Source organism: Sceloporus occidentalis, unplaced genomic scaffold (assembly GCF_023333645.1).
Source record: "Sceloporus occidentalis isolate IW3139 unplaced genomic scaffold, rSceOcc1.0.p SCAF_8, whole genome shotgun sequence".
Lineage (NCBI taxonomy): Eukaryota > Metazoa > Chordata > Lepidosauria > Squamata > Phrynosomatidae > Sceloporus > Sceloporus occidentalis.
This window is the reverse complement of record NW_028316988.1, coordinates 28,686,445-28,704,093: the sequence shown is the minus strand read 5'-3', so window position 1 is coordinate 28,704,093 and position 17,649 is coordinate 28,686,445. Positions and strand designations below refer to the sequence as shown.

At 46.5% G+C, this 17,649-nt stretch overlaps 1 protein-coding gene across 1 annotated transcript in view; it reads right to left on the bottom strand.

Moving 5' to 3' along the window:
* Positions 1-9,759, bottom strand: part of PTPRS (protein tyrosine phosphatase receptor type S) — a 228,889-nt gene extending 219,130 nt beyond the window's left edge. The window contains exon 1 of the mRNA XM_089535812.1: positions 9,688-9,759. The gene's annotated coding sequence lies outside the window, so the exon portion shown is untranslated. The remainder of the gene's footprint in view (positions 1-9,687) is intronic.
* Positions 9,760-17,649: the final 7,890 nt, after the last annotated feature.

Here is a 17,649-nt window from a genome sequence, read left to right as displayed (position 1 = left end):
ACTCCAAATCCCATCAACCCCATCCAGCGTTGTCATCCCAAGGACAGCCAAAGTTCCTCAGGCTGCATCTTAAGTGAATGGCATCGTCTTTTTAAAAACAGCTGCTGTGCAAAGGCATGGCATACTTTCCTTTTTGCAAAACATAAGCGCTTGGTAATTCTCTGTTGCATGCTCTGACTTCATAAGCAATTAATTCTTTACACACAGACAGGCTTTTTCTTCCTTTCTCCTGCAAAGGAGAAAATCCAACATACCTATCCGTAGCTCGGCAGCAACGCCTGTTCGCCCAAGCATCTGAGCAAGACCAGAAGGACTTTGTGGGTGCCTTCCTCTCCCCCAAAATAGATAGGAAATGCCCATTTCATGGTGGATTTGCCGCCTCGCCTCGCCCACTTGCTTCCAACCGGGTTTCCAAATAATAATTTTGAAAAGCATGGGTGGAAGAAGCATCGGAGGTTCTGCCTCGAGAACTGAGCAAATCAAAAATGCCACTCAGAAACCCAGCACGGCTCAGTTTGGCTCCACGGCCCCCAAGAGTCCATTAACATCCCTTGCTGAAAAAAATATGTTTCTATATTTAAAAAAAAGCAGAAGGAAAACTAGATAGATGTCTTGGTTGGTCAACAGGGTGCCAAACACACCTTGTTGAGAGAGGTGTGATGGGGTGCTTGTGTTGAAGAATCACCAGAAGCACGGAGACTGCATCCGCACTGCAGAAATAATCCAGTTTGATGCCACTTTAAATGCCATGGCTCCATGCTGTGCAATGCAATTTGCCATGGCACCAGAGCTCTCTAACTGAGGTGGGAGTAATCTCTTACCAAATTACAATTAGAAATTAAAGTGGTGTCAAACTGGAATATTTCTGCAGTGCAGCCACAGAAAAGCATCCTGCCCCACAAGATGGGCAGCTACAGATTTTTGGGGTGCTCCAAAACAAACCCTGGTTACAGCAACCCTGTTTGTACCAAGTGCCTGCAATCGGAGGCAAACTATTCAAACACCAATGCAGATCTCAAAATGCACAAAGAAAGAAATGAGAATATCGTCTACGGTGGTAGCGAATTAACGGAGCAAGGGATACATCGGATCCAAAAAAACAAATGTGGAAACCATGTTACTAATGTTACCAAATAATGGAAACCAAAGAGCTCACACGAATCACTTACTGTTAACAGAGAGGCATTTCTGGGCACTGCCGACATGCCTGTCGAAAAGCCACAAAGCCCCGCTTTTGAGAAAGAAGAGAGCATGGCACGCCTGGCAAGCGATAAATCCATCCGACGGTGGGACGCGGAAATCAAAATGAAATAAAATAACGACAGCCCAAGGTTGGAACTCCTGGTCGCCTCCAAGAAAACATTCAACGTTTGGCGGATTTATCGCCAAGGAGGATGCTGAAATGCAAAGGGATCTTGTAGCACCTTGGATACTAACGGAACGAACAAAGCCGGTAGCGTGAGCTTTCGTCGACGGGAGCCTATTTCTTCAGATGCAAAGGAGGATGTCGTAATGCACCCATTTGGACTCCAACGGTTACCATCCAAAGGAAGAAAAAGGACCTGCTAGAAAAACCAAGATTTCTCAAGCACATGCGATTATTTCCTCGGAGGCGCATCAAAAGAGCCCACAGAGAATCCCCCTGAGCATAGTGGTGTCCAACCGGCAGTTACGAGATCTCCGAATGGGTTTAATATTTGGGAATCAATGAGTCAAAGCGCCGGAAGGAGATGGGATTTTGTCAAGTGCATCCGAACCCAGGGAAGAAAAGACTACTGAACAGGAAGGTGATCCAACGGAGGATGCTAATCCGCCACTGCCTCCTGCAGCCCGAAACGGCGTTTTTTCCTCCCCAACCACCATATTAGTCACCCTCCTCTGGGTCCCTCCACCTCACCGTTATATTGGGAGGACACACCTTCATCGGGTCTTTCCAGAACCAGCTCCTTTCCCTGGTACGTCTTGCTCTTTGCAGAACAAGGAACGGCGTTGCAGGCAAAGTCCCTGTTAGAGTTCCCCTTTCAGAGTTCCCTCTTATGCACCAGCCACAGAGTGACACATTTGAAGGCAAATGCACACACAATGCACCCGAACACACCTCTTCCACTAAGTCCAGGTGCAAAATAAAACCTTTAACTTGGGGGGGGGGGGGGGGGAACGCCAAAAGGCATTTATTTAAGGCCACGAAGCAAAGAACGGCACGTGGGATTCCTTGCACGTCTTTATTTCCAAAATGAAATCCATGCATATCGCTTTCCCCCGTGGAAATTCTCCTTGGTCAAAGCTGGGTCCAAAACTCAGCTGCAAAAAGGAGGGCAGAGACATCTTCGGAGGGAGGGAAAGGGAAAGATGGAGGGTGGGGATGAGTCCAAGGGGGATGCCTGCTCTTTTCTTTGGGTTTTTCAAAACAGCTCCCAGGTGCTAGAACCAGAGGATGGGATTGGCCTCTGAGTCTTCCTCGCCTAAGAATACCCTACAAAATCCATGCAGTCGCCAGAAGCCAACAGGGGACCCAAAGGCATGCACACACCCACATGAAATGAAGTCACTGGATCTTTTCTGCTCTTGGACGCTAAGCAGAGTTAGCCTTGGATAGTTCTTGGATGGGAGACCGCTTAGCAATACTGGTGCTATTGGCTCTATTTCAGAGGAAGGAACTGGCAAAACCACCTCTGAGTCTTCCTTGCATAAGAAAACCCGGTGAAATTCATGGGGTCGCCCTAAGTCAACAGGTGACTTGAAGGCATGTACAGACACATAAAGTCAAGACCCTGGATCTTATCTTATCTTGGAAGCTAAGCTGAGATAGCTTAGGATAGCACTTGGATGGGAGACCACCAACCAATACCTGGTGCTATTGGCTCTGGTTCAGAGGAAGGAACTGGCAAAACCACCTCTGAGTCTTCCTGGCCTAAAAAAAACCCTACTTAGGGCAAGTCTGAATATCCTAAAAATCGTGTCTGATCGTGGAAGCTAAGGAAGGTCAGCCCTGGCTAGTCCTTGGATGGGAGACTGCCAATGAATGCCAAGTCCTGTAGGCAATATTTCAGAGGCCAAACCAGCTCCAAGTCTTTCTTGTCTAAGAAAACCTGATAAAATTCATAGGGTCACTCTAGGTTGACAGGCAACTTTGAAAGCATGGCCACACCAGATCTTATCTGGTATTGGAAGCTAAGCAGAGTTAGCCTTGGACAGTACTTGGATGGGAGACCACCAATGAAACCTAGGTGCTGTAGGCTGTTCTTTGGAGGAAGGAACTGGCCAAATCACCTCTGAGTCTTCCTTGCTTAAGAAAACCATCTGAAATTCATGGGCTCACCATCAACCAACAGGCAAGTTGAAGGCACAGACACACAGCCTTATTCTATCTAAAGCAACAGGTCAAGACGGCTGGCCCTAAAATTGTCACACTTAACCAGGTGTTCGGAAGACGCCTAAAGAGCAGGGGATGCGGGAGAAGAAACAAAAGCTTCACACCTTGTTTTTGGAGATGCTTTCAAAGAACACAGTTTTACAGAACTGGACCCAGGGGGGCATCAAAGCAAGAGAAGAGAAAGGCGAGAAAGAAAGGAAAGGAAAAGAGGAAGAGAGAGAAGAAAATGTTGCAGCGAACCTACAGAATATCACCTATTTAAACCAAGGCGGTATACAGTTGGCCCTCCATATCCACAGATTCAACCATCCACGGCTTGACAATACTCTAAAAAGATATAAATTCCAAAAAGCAAACCTTGATGTTGCCACTGTATATTAGAGACACCATTTTACTAGGCCATTATATTTAATTGGACTTGTACGTCCACGGATTTTTAAATCCACGGAGGTCTTGAAAGCAAACCCCAGTGGATACCCAAAGCCCACTGTATTTGAGGACCAAAGGGGGAATGCATTGCTTTTTCTGGTCATCCAGAATTGTCAAAGCAGGGGGTTCTCCCTTGGACCCATTTCTGAGCCGGGTAGCAAGAGTCTGATTCATTCTCGATTACTATTTCGGCCTCTTCCTTCTTCCTCTCCCACAGCCCAGCTGCTCAGATCCTCTTCCCTTTTGCGTTTGTGGTTCGTTGTGGTGTGTTTTCCTTACAGACCACACTCACACACCCTTCAGCATCAACCACAGGTGCTTTCCTATCACAATAGTGGAAAGAGAAAAAGCAGAAGAAGACCGTTCTAAGCCTCTCAGGTGTATTTTTTGTTGAGGATCTGCCTTGGTCAGAAAGGTTTCCGACTCAAAACTGAAGGAAGAAGTGTGAGCTATCATCTAAACTTTGGTCCTCCAGGTGTTTTGGACTTCAGCTCCTGACTGATGGGTCTTTGGGGATCTGAAGTCCAAAATAAAGAGAGGACCAAAGGTTGGGACACCACGGATACGAGGTGGAAGTTCAACCAACCCCGCTCTCGCAACCCACTCGAAAGCAAGGCAGATGTCTACAGAAGAATTGGAAGGGGCCACCTAGTCCAGGAATATCCAAAGAAAGCACTCCATCCAATCTCTGTTGAAAGACCACCATCAAATTTTAATGGTGGAAGGATCCACAAAGGTCATTTAGACCACCTTATCACCATACAAAAAGCATTCCTGATAAGATGACCATCCAACCTCTATTGAAAGACCACCACTGAACCTTAGAGTTGGAAGATACCTCAAGGGTCATGTAGTCCAACCCCCTGCCATGCAGTAAGACACAACCACAACTCCTAAAAGATGTGCATCCAACCTCTATTGAAAGACCACCATCGAACCTTAGAAGGGACCTCAAGGGTCATGTAGTCCAACCCCCTGCCATGTAGGAAGACACAACCACAACTTCTGAAAGATGTCCATCCAACCTCTATTGAAAGACCACCCCATTGAACCTTAGAAGGGACCTCAAGGGTCATGCAGCCCAACCCCTTGCCATGTAGGAAGACACAACCACAACTTCTGAAAGATGTCCATCCAACCTCTATTGAAAGACCACCATTGAACCTTAGAAGGGACCTCAAGGGTCATGCAGTCCATCCCCTTGCCATGTAGGAAGACACAACCACAACTTCTGAAAGATGTCCATCCAACCTCTATTGAAAGACCACCATTGAACCTTAGAAGGGACCCCGAGGCCATGTAGTCCAACCCCCTGCCATGCAGGAAGGCACAACCACAACTCCTGAAAGATGTCCATCCAACCTTTCATTTCAAAGAGAGTCCACAACCCTCCATGGCAGCCCCTTCTTGCATCAAAAAAGAACCCAGAATCAAAGCATTTGCCCAGGAGACCAGGAAAGCATCTTGAATTATGGCATCATCATCATCATCATCATCATCATCATCATCATCATCATCATTTTAAGACAAGACTCCTACTGGATGAATCAAGGGATACCTATGCCCACATATGTATGACCAGCTCTCTACCCAGAGCTCCCACACGGTGGGAAGTGAGAAAAATGGAAGCGCCTTGAACGCCCCCCTTGGGAGAAAGAGAATCAATACAGATGGAAAGAAAAATAGACAACCCAGCCAATAATACGGGATGGGATCCATCTTTCTGAGATGCCAGTTAGGTTGGAGATGAGATATCCAAAGCTTAGAGATTTTTCAGGGGGTGGTATGGGAGAGGAACGCCAAATGGATGGGTGCCAACGCTTGGGCGTGTGAGTTTGACTCAACCTCTTGGGTGAGTCGGAGGAAAGATTTGACCTTTTTTTTATGTTTGGGAGGAGGGGAAAACCTTTTAAAGGGTCTGCAAAATAATAAAAAAGGAAAGCCCGCTTTGGCCGGCAAAGTGCTCTTCTGAGTTTTGTTTTTAAAGGTAGGAAACTAAGCTTGGATTCCAGCTTGGGCAGTGTCACCGGTTGCCATCGCCTAGTTTAAGGGTGACAGCATGGCACTACAATTTGGCTGTTTTTTTATTTTAACCGGCATGCAGTTACAAATATCAACGGTGCGGGGAGACGCTTCATTTCTGCACCCAGTGACAAAAATGCAACAGATTTCTCTCCCCTAAAAAAGAAAAACTTGCTTAAAGAGACCGATACATGCCTACCACAGGTGTGCAAGACATCGTTGGCACTTTCTAGAGATGCCAAATTGATGCAACCTTGGTTTAAAAAGCTAGGCTTGAATCCCGTCTCGGCCGTGGAAACCCACTGGGTGACCTTGAGCAAGTCGCACTCTCTCAGCCTTAAGGGAAGGCCATGGCAAACGCCTTTTGAACAAACCTTGCCAAGAAAACCCCATGACAGGTTCGCCTTAGGGTGGCCACAAGTCAAAAATGACTTGGAGGCACACAACAACAACAAAAACAACAACACTGGTTGTAGTGAAGCAATACTGTTCAGAAGCAAACCAGGCAAGATGGGGAAGAGGAGTAAAGAAGAAACCGTGGCAATCTCACTGCGCAAAAGGAAAGGAAGGTTGCGCCAGCCTGCGCATCAAGAGAGAGTGTCCATTTTGTGCACAAATGAGACCAAAGGAAAGCCACAAAAGAAGGTGGACAAAGTGGACACGCAAACATGGTCTTGACCTCTTGACTAAAGGAATTGGCAGCTGCAATTTCAATCTTGTCATGTGCAATGGGGGGGGGGGGGGACAGGATCCTGGCTGCCAAAAGGGCACATGCATGTGCTCATGTGCTGTGTCTGCCATCACAAACCACATATATGACCATAAAAGATGGGAATCTGAGCAACCAGGGTGTGGGTGAAGGAGAAGGAACAGGCCAAGAAGAGGGGGAGCGGAGAAGCGGGAGGGATTTTCACCATGGATGAATCAGACTCTTGCTACCTGGCAGGGAAATGGGTCCAAGGGAGGACCCACCATTGGGACTTTACGCATTCGCCCACCTGGTGACACTTCAACAGCTTTGGGAAAGCAGAAGATGGTGTTTCTATTTGAGGGAGAGGTGCAAAACAGGTGGCAGATAGGGAGTGTGTGTGTGTGTGTGTGTACATATATATGGGAGTAGGAGATAAAGTAGCCGAAATGCCCTAAAGCGACTAGATTTTAGAGGCTAAGCAGGGTCAGCCCTGTTAGAACTTGGATGGGAGACCACCAACAAACACCAAGGCTCCATTTCAGAGGAAGCCTTGCAAAACCACCACACGAGTCTTTGCCTATGAAAATCTTCAGACATTTATGCAGTTGCCATAAGTCAACGGATGGCTTGAAGGCACATCCATACATTCACACAAATACCCTAAAGGCATCAGGTCCTTGGAAGCTAAGCAGGGTCACCCTCTGGTTAGGACATGGATAGGAGACCGCCAATGAATTATCAGGTGCTGTAGGTGATATTTCAGAGGAAGGGATTGGCCAAACCACCTCTGAGCATACCTCAATAAGATTCAAGAGGTCACCATAAGTTGACAGGAGAGTTGAGGGTGTATACACAAACACCAGAAGATGGAGACAAAACAACTGCCACCCCAAAAGCAAGAACCAAGAATGGTGGATGCACCAGCAAAGGGGAAAGAAGAAAAAGCATGTGTCTCTCTCATCCCTCCTCCCAACCGATGAGCTCAGAAGGATGTTCAAGGAGGACCTGAGATGTCCAGCCAAGGAGTTGGGTGGACTTGGAAGTCATTTCTTGTCCTCCACCCAACCCAAGGAGGATAAATCACTCCTCCATCGCCAGAAGATGTCATGAGAGGTGTTTTGTTGTACAAGAGACCCTTCCCTTGTTCTGCTGCATCTTCTCAAACCCAGCTGCGATGCACAGATGGTCCTCCAAGACCCCTCTTTGACTTGCAACCCAAGGGAGGGCCATCTTTGGTAGGTTCTCCCATCCAACACACACACACACACACAACTTACACACCACAACCCAACCCCAAAACCACATCTCCCTTCTTCTGTGTCCACCCGGTTTTGGAAAAAGCCACCTCTGAGCTTCTGGAGACATGCTTGGACAGCTCCCTTCGCCAAGGAGAGCCCAGATTCTAATTATCGGTCCACCCAACTGATGTCTTCATGTTGGCTCTCTCTCGCACACAATCCCTCCAGCTTGACAACAGGCTGCTCTTGGCCAGGGAGCCCAAGGCAAGTCCCTGAGAGAACTCAACACACACATCGCAACCATCCTTTGCAAAGAGTCATCTTGGTGGGACCTGGGAGGCATCTCCATCTGCCACCTTCTTCCCAGCCATTCCCCAACCTTGGATCCACCCTTCCTAAGAAGAAAAACTCCACAGGGAAAAACAAAGCCATCCTCCTTGCCCCACATCCATATAGCAAGACCACCCTTTGCAATGCACATTTCCCAAGATGATCCCCTCTTTTCAAACCTGAATGCCTTCCTTGCAAGCATCCCCACCTCTCCTCTTTCTTCAAGGACCCCCCCTTTCGACCCACCCACCCACCCATCTCTCTCTCTCTCCAAGACAAGGCCAAAGGCACCCCTCCCCTTTTTCTCAGCAATGCCAGGCCATCCCCCAGCCCCATTTCCCCCTTCCTTGAATTGAAAAAAAAAAAAAAGGGGGGGGGGGTAATAGAGAAAGACAGAAGACAAGGTTGCAACCACTTCTATATAATCCTCCCCAAGGCTGCCCTTCCCTCCTTGCAAGGCAACTGGATGGTGGAGGGGAGGCCTTGGTTGGACACCCACCCACCCTCCTTTATTTATTCATGGTGGGATTTCTCGCAATGCAAAAATAAGACCTACATTTAAGACACCCCCTCTATATAATGTGCACTTGGGGGAGGGATTTACTGTAATGCAAGAAAGAATACCCCCACATATATTTCAGATACCCCCCTTTATCCATTTATTTATTTATTTTGCACTGGGGTGGGATTGCTTGCAATGCAAACATTATATGTAACTACACTCTCTCTCTCTCTCTCTCTAAATATATATATATATATATGAATGACACCCCTTATTTATTTATTTATTTATTTTGCACTTGGGGTAGGATTGCTTGCAATGCAAACATTATATGTAACTATATATATATATATATATATAAACACCCCCTTATTTATTTATTTATTTTGCACTTGGAGTGGGATTGCTTGCCATGCAAAATCATATAGTATATTTATTTAAGACACCCCTCCTTATTTATTTATTTATTTTGCATTTTGGGTGGGATTGCTTGCCCTGCAAAAAGAACACACACACACACACATATAGACACCCCCTTATATCTTTCTTTCTTTGTCTTTGGGGTGGGATTTCATGCAATCCCTTTATTTATTTATTTGCTTTGGGGTGGGATTTCATGCAATGCAAAAATAATATTTATATATATGTGCATACATATATATGGATGTATATGACATCCCCTTATTCGTTTACTTCTTTGCCTTTGGGATTTCTTGCAATGCACGAATTATGTATATATCTGTGTGTGTGTGTCAAAGACACCCCTTATTGATATCTTTGCCTTTGGGGTGGGATTTCTTACAATGCACACACACATACACACACACACACATATATGTCAAAGCCACCCCTTATGATTCCTTTGCGTTTGGGGTGGGATTTCTTGCAATACACACACACACACCTATAGGCATTTAAGACACCCCCCTCCTTGTTTGTTTGTTTATTTATTTATTTTCCCTTTGGGGGTAGGATTTCTTGCAAGGCAAAAATAATGCATATCTATCATACATCTATTCATATGCAACCAAGGTGCCTTTCCTCCTCCCGATGCCCCCCCAATTGCAAAGGGCTTGCAACAAAAAAGAAAAGGACAGCTTACCTGGTGCCTGGCCTCGCCTCACATCCTCGCTGGGAGAGCATCCAAGCCCCTTTGGGTCCAAGGGGTCCCCCTCCCCACCCCCCAGGACCCCCAAATTTTGCAAATGGCCCCCACCCTGCTTTTGAAGGGGAGAAAAAAAGGGGATGCACCCACCCAAAAAAAAAGGGAAGGGAAGGGAAGGGAAGGGAGGGGGAGAAGCTGCAGCGCGCGCTCCCTCCAGCCTGCCACCCTCCCAGGTGATGTCATTCCCCGGGCTGACGTCACCCAGGGGCGTGGCTCCATCCTCACACACACAGAGGGGGCGTGGCCAGAGGGGGCCAGGCGGCGACGTCACCGCCTCAGGCGAAAGAAAGGAAGGCAGGCGAAAGGGGCGGGGCCTGAGCCCAAGGGGCGGGGCCTGATGAGCCAATAGGGAGCCAGGGAGGTGTGAAAATGCAAATCGGCCCAGGAGGGAGGGGGAAGGAGGAGGAGGGAAGCACGTGGCTGGAGGGTGGCTCTGCCAATTGGCGAGAAAGCCTGCCATATTGGCAAGGAAACCTGCTGCATTGGCAAGAAAATCTTCCATATTTCCAAGAAAACCTGCCATATTTGCAAAAAACAAACAAAAAAAACACCAAAACCCCAAAAACAAAAACAAAACTCTGCCATGTTTGCAAGAAAACCTGCCATATTTGCAAGAAAACCTGCCCACTGACAAGAATATCTGCCATATTTCCAGGAAAATCTACCATATTTGCTAGAGGACCTGCCATATTTTCAAGAAAACATGCCCATTTGCAAGAAAGCAAGACTGGGGACCCAAGGAAAGTGAGACTGGGGATCCTGAAGAAAGAGAAACCCTAAAGAGAGAGAGAGACCGGGACCTGGGGGGGGGGGATGAGAGACCAGAGACCCTGAAGAAAGAGAAACCAGGGACACTGAAGAAAGAGAGACCAGGGACCCTTGAGAAAGAGAGTCTAAGGACACCGAAAAAAGAGAGACTGAAGACCCTGGAGAAAGAGAGACCAGGGAAAAGAGAGACTGGGGACCCCTGAGAGAGAGAGACCTGGGACCTGGGAAAGAGAGACCAGGGACCCAGGAGAATGAGAGACTGGAGACATCAAAGAAGGAGAAACCGGGGACCCGGGGGAATGAGAGACTTGAGACCCTGAAGATAGAGAGACTCTGAAGAGAGAGGGACTGGGGACCTAGGGGAATGAGAGACTGGAGACCCTGAAGATAGAGAGACCAGGGACCCTGAAGAAAGAGAGACTGGGGACCCGGGGGAATGAGAGACTGGAGACCCTGAAGAAAGAGAGACCAGGGACCCCGGGAGGGAGGAATGAGAGACTGGAGACCCTGAAGAAAGAGAGACCAGGGACCCTGAAGAAAGACCAGGGACCCTGAAGAGAGACCAGGGACCCAGGGGAAAGAGACTGGAGATTGTGAAAATAGAGAGACTGGAGAACCTGAAGAAAGAGAGACTGGGGACCCTGAAGAAAGAAAGGCCTGGGACCCGGGGGAATGAGAGACTGGAGACCTTGAAGATAGAGAGACCCTGAAGAGAGAAAGACTCGGGACCTAAGGGAATGAGAGACTGGAGACCCTGAAGATAGAGAGACCAGGGACCCTGAAGAAAGAGAGACTGGGGACCTGGGGGAATGAGAGACTGGAGACCCTGAAGAAAGAGAGACCAGAGACCCAAGAGGGGGGGATGAGAGACCAGGGACCCTGAAGAAAGAGAGACTAGAGATCCTGAAGACAGACCAGGGACCCTGAAGAAAGAGAGACTGGGGACCCAGGGGAAAGAGACTGGAGATTGTGAAAATAGAGAGACTGGAGACCCTGAAGAAAGAGAGACTGGGGTCCCTGAAGAAAGAAAGGCCCAGGACCTGAGGGAATGAGAGACTGGAGACCCTGAAGAAAGAGAGACTGAGGACCTGGGGGAATGAGAGACTGGAGACCCTGAAGAAAGAGAGACCAGAGACGGGGGGGAATGAGAGACCAGGGACCCTGAAGAAAGAGAGACCGGGGACCCAGGGGAAAAAGACTGGAGTTTGTGAAAATAGAGAGACTGGAGACCCTGAAGAAAGAGAAATTGGGGACCTGGGGGAATGAGAGACCGGAGACCCTGAAGAAAGAGAGATTGGGGACACGGGGGGAAAGAGCAGGAAGACTGGGGACACAGCATTTTTTAAAAAGTAAAATTAATCAATGAATGGATAGAATGGCTTAGCAACTACTTGCCTTTGCAAACGGAATCGATTCTTTTCAAATGAACCTCTTTCAAATTAGTGTCTAGAAAAACCGTGTTTTTGCCTTTACCTCGCTTTATCACAACGGGAATCGATCACATTGCGACAAGAACCGGTTTCACCAACTGGCAATTCGATTCATTTTATCGTGGGAACGCAGCCCCAAACAGTCCTGGCTCAGTTCTAGGGAATCCTGGGAATTGTAGTTTATTATGTTACCAGAGATCTCTGACAGAGAAGGCTAAATGTCTCGCAAAACCACAGTCTCAAACTGGATTATTTTGGCAGTGTGTTTTGGACTTTAATCAGTTGAAGTCAAGTCAAAAGGTGGACTTTATGGCTAAGTAAAGGAGGAGATTTCTGGAGATGATTGTCATATTTATTCAGAAGTAAGACTGTTTCTAGCAGTGTGGATACAAATATATACCGCACTCAGATACCAGGCAACACACCAGATTCAAAGGCAACCACATTGTTTCTATATAGAGCAGGAGGCGGAATATGTTTATGCATTCCTCAGCTTGAGAAATGGAACAATTGCAAGATTGTTTTAAACACAGAGAACAACATGCAAACGCATGCAACTCTTAACTATATCTCATGTTTCTTTGATCTGTTGCAAAGTTTCGGCAAACATTTATCTGCACAGAGTTTGTGTCAACCTGGAACATGTCCAACATGGTGCCTCTGGATATTTTGGACTGCCAGGACCTTGGCCCCACTGGCTGGGGCTCATGGGAGTTGTAGTCCACAATGATCAGGGAGGTTGTTGAGAGCCAGCGTAGCATAGTGGTTTGAGTGTTGGACTATGCCTCTGGAGACCAGGGTTCAATTCCCCGCTCGGCCATGTAACCCCACTGGGTGACCCTGGCCAGGTCACACTCTCTCAGCTTCAAAGGAAGGTAATGACAACCCCCATCTAGACCAGGTGTTGTCCAGCACGCGATGCAACATATAAAGGTATGCATTTGAGCATGAAATGGCATATGTCCATACAGAGTTTGTTTCAGCCTGGAACGCAGCCAGTTTAACCGCCAGGGCCATGCTATGGCATCCTGAGATTTGTAGCTTGTTGTGGGCCAGAGCTCTCTGATAGAGACGGGTAAACATTTCGCCACATGGAGCCATGGCAATTAAAGCGGTGTCAAACCAGATCAATTCTGCAGTGCAGATGCAGCCTGCAAGCCGAACAAAAGTGAGCAGCAACCACTGAGTTGAATCGGAGGCCACTTAAGTCTGCACTTAACTGTACCAGGGAAATCAATAGGACCAGAAGTGCTTAGTTTTCCACGGACGGTGCCTCAAAGTCGCAGAAATAATTAGGAGAAGGAACCTTGCTTTATTGTTCTGTTTTGTTTTGCTTTGTTTTAAAGTCAGGAAATCATTCCAATGCAACATGCAAGGGATCTCCCAAAATTGAAGATACTCAAGAGGCGGCGTTTATACGGAGTTATTGAAGGACTTATTTATCGTCTCACCTCGGGAAAGGCTTCGTATAAAAGTGTTCTTGCTTCAGCAAAATCGCCAGGCTATTGATCGCGGTGAGTTATTTATTATCGTGCGTAAACGGTGTTTAATTCTGAAAATAGTGAAGGATCAATGACACCCGAAAGCGGCAGAGGGGAAGTCTAAGGGAGCTTCTTAATAAAGCTTACCTCCCTTGAACTCTAAGGTTGAGCAAAGGGAGCTTAAACCGAAAGCCAGCTGAGGTTTAGCAAAGCTGGGAAAGGAACAGAGCTGAAAATTGGCTCTATTTTGATCTCACAGCAAGTGATTTCCAGACTTTGGTTACGTTTTGGACTTCAGCTCCCAGAAGTCTTGACGTCTGGCCAAGCTGGCTGGGGCTTCTGGGAGTTGAAGTCCAAAACATCTGGAGGACCAAAGTTTGGGAGTCACTGAGCCTCAACCAAAGCAACATGTGCCTACTTAGAAGTAAGTGGCATTGCATTCAATATTATCGTTATTAGTATTAGTAGTAATGTTAAGCTTTATTTATATAGCAGTGTAAGTTTACACAGTGTTGTATGTGCAATTAAGTCATTTGCAACTTATGGTGACCCTAAGGAGGACCTATCCTGGGGTTTTCTTGGCCAGATTTGTTCGGAGGAGGTTTGTCCTTGCCTTGTCCTGAGGCTGAGAGACTGTGACTAGCCTAAGGTCATTCAATGGGTTTCCATGGCTGAGCCGGGATTCGAACCCTGGTCTCCAGAGTCATAGTCCAACACTCAAACCACTATGCTAAGGAAACTTACTTGCGGGTAAGTGGGTCCCAAATATCGGATTGCAGCCTATATTCAGTGCAACAAAGCGGAATACAAAATGCAAAAGAGAAATAAAAGTGGAATTGTTGTGTACCTTCAAGTTTGTTAAGCCTCTTCTTCTGCCCAACTTCTTTCTCAGAGATGATGCGGACCGGCATCTGGCTTAAAACAAAACACAAAATGATCACCCTGATATCCAACATCAGCTACTTAGGCTGCGTCCGCACTGGAGGAAATAATCCAGTTTGACACCACTTTTAAGTGCCATAGCTCAGTGCGATGGAATTCTGGGAATTGTAGTTTGTTGTGGCACTGGAGCTCTCTGACAGAGAAGGCAAAATGTCTCACCAAGCTACAGTCCCCAAAATTTGATGGCATTGAGCTATGGCAGTTAAAGTGGTGTCAAACTGGATTATCTCTGCAGTGTGGATGCAGCCCCAGTTCCATATACCTAAGTCAGGCTGCGTTTGGACTGCAGAAATAATGCTTTAAAATATCACTTTGAAAATGATATTGCTTCATTTGAAAAAGCAGTAGAAAACATTATGCCAGACATTTACAGACATGGCACAAAAATGAAGAACAATTTGAGATTTGCTTCCAGAAAGCAAGCGCACAAGACAGATAACAGCTGGATATTGGGATCCCATAATCACCAAATGTCTTGGAAATGCTATCTATTTATTGCAATGTTCGAGTTCTCTGGATATTGGAGAAGTAAATTTAATACTCTCACACCTTGAGTTACAAAACTGTAATAAAACAATAACAGAATCGCACAAAAACCAAATGATATATAGCCGGGAATGGAGCAGCTTCCCAGATGCTGCTGGACTGCATCTCCTAGCATTCCTCACCATTGATTACATGCTGACCAGGACTGATGGGAGTTGTAGTACCGCAATATCTAAAGGGCCATAGCATCCCCACTCTGGATATAAAGTAAAATCAGGGACAAGGGATAGGAACAATGCAAAATAATAATAATAATAATAATAATAATAATAATACAATTTATTTATATTCCGCTTTTTTGCAAACGTATTCCCCAACCAAAGTCAAACTGGCAGGGAAAAAAAGGATAAAAGTGCAGAGATTTAGAATTGCTTAGGTTGCATCCGCACTGCAGAAATAATCCAGTTTCACGCCACTTTAACTGCTATGGTACAAGACTATGGAATTCTGGGAACTGCAGTTTGTCGTGGCTACCAAAGCTCTCTGACAGAGAGATAAAGGTCTCACCGTTCCCAGAATTCAATAGCATTGAAGCCATGGCATTTCAAATGGTGTTAAACTGGATTATTTCTGCAATGTGGATGCCGCCATAGAGTCGTTAAAATGTCTGAGAGAGTTGCAATGGTCTTTGCAGTGCGCAGAAGTCCTTCCTCTGAAATAAGAGGCTCTGCACCTGGTATTCCCTGGTGGTCTCCCATCCAGGTCCTCACCAGGGATGACCCTGCTTAGCTTCTTGGAGGACACAACAGTCACACAAAACTGCATATAATCAGAACAGTTTCTCTTGCATCCATCTACAAAGACACATTTCGACAAACTGGATTGAGTCGTATTGGTGCGGAGACAGGTTTCAATCCAAAGAACACTATGAATAGAGATGGAGAGATCCAAAATGGATGCTCTTGAAGGCAGATAAAATGGCAGATAACATTTCTCTTGGCGACGAAGGATGCTCTTCATAGGAAAACTGAAGGAGAAATTGCCGAGTCGATTGGCATAATTTGCAGGGTTGGCTCAAGGGCTGCAAAGAGTTGCTGAGTTATTCACAGATTAATAATAATAAAAAAGTGATGTGGAATTTATTTATATTATTTTTGCAGAGGAGGAATAGAACAGGAAAGCGCAAAGGAAGGCTTGGGAGCTGCCACAGTTTGCCTCGCTCAGGAACACTGGATGGGATCATCTACTAAAAATGGATTCATTATTTTGAGTTCATCAAAACCTGTTTGTAGCTGGCAGGATCGTCTGTGGTCAGATACCCCTAATGTTCTATAAATGAATATAGATGGGCCTGTGATAGTCACTTCTCCGCAGGGCCTCCTGGCACATCCATGTTCCGCTTTCCTTACCAGGGCCTCTGCATGCTACAAACAGTTTAGCAAAGTGGTCCCCAAATGTTTTGGACATCCGCTCCCAGAATCCCTGACCCTTGGCCAAAGTGTCTGAGGCTTCTTGGAGTTGAAATCCAAAATACCCAGAGTATTAGAGTTTGGGAACCACTGGTTATTAGAGAGAGAGAGAGAGAGGCGACACAATAATAATAGTAGAATACTAACAGCTGGAATCCTGTGGTGGCATTCTGCAAGTGTACATTCAATTCAGATAGTCATTGTAGTCTCTTACAACTCTGTCTTTCTGATGTGAAGTCGAAGGCTTTCGTGGCCGGCATCCATAGATTTTTTTGTGGGTTTTTCGGGCTATGTGGCCATGTTCTAGAAGAGTTTATTCCTGACGTTTCGCCAGCATCTGTGGCTGCCATCTTCAGAGAAATTCTTCAGAAGATGCCAGCCACAGATGCTGGTGAACATCAGGAATAAACTCTTCTAGAACATGGCCACATAGCCTGCAAAACCCACATAAAATCTATAATTCTAGCTGCATTCAAGGACATGGAAACAGAGTTGTGCATGGGATGCCACCGCATGCGCCGATGTACGATCGCATGGGGCTTCCAGTTGCATCCCTGGTTGCGCAATGCAGCCATTCAACACCATTGTTGCATGACGCAGTTGACAGGTGAACTCCACCTGTGAAGATGTATGCAACACAACCGCTGATGTAGGATCCCACCCCTCATAATGGAACCTACACCTGGGTAGCTATGCCGGATCCTAAAAACACACAACGGAGGCTGTGGCCTTGTGCTCTCCTGCCGCGATGGCACCAGTTGTGAGCAATGCAAGTTTGGGAACTAATCTATCCATTCTGTAGATTGTGAAAGAGGCACCATTTTAATCAAAGCCCATGTCAACAGTGTGGGTGGCCAAACAATTTCTCTTCCATTTCTAGGCCAGAAATCTTCCCTTCGGTAATGCGTTTGCAAGGCCGCGCAAACAATATCAGGCTAGAGAATGGAGATCATTGACAGTTGCCAATTCAGCTCGCCGTGTTGCAAAATGGTGCTGGAAGGATTCAAGGGAGGCGCACAAACGCACACAGAAAGCAGCATGCTGTGAAACGACACTTAACCCCATCCACTTAGCCCTTCTTTTCAATTAGAACGTTGTAGTGAAAAACACATTTTTTTACCCATTCTGGGTAGCTGAGGTTCCAAATATGAGGCAAGAAATCATTCTGGATGTTGCAAAGAATGACTGTTTTCTCCATTGTGTGCCCATTTTGGAGGAAGAGACCTGAAGGACGCTATCATGCCAGCTGTGTAAAAGCACCACAGCTGTGTCAGGACAGGAAATGAAAACATACCACGTTGTTTTTTGTGGGTTTTTCAGGCA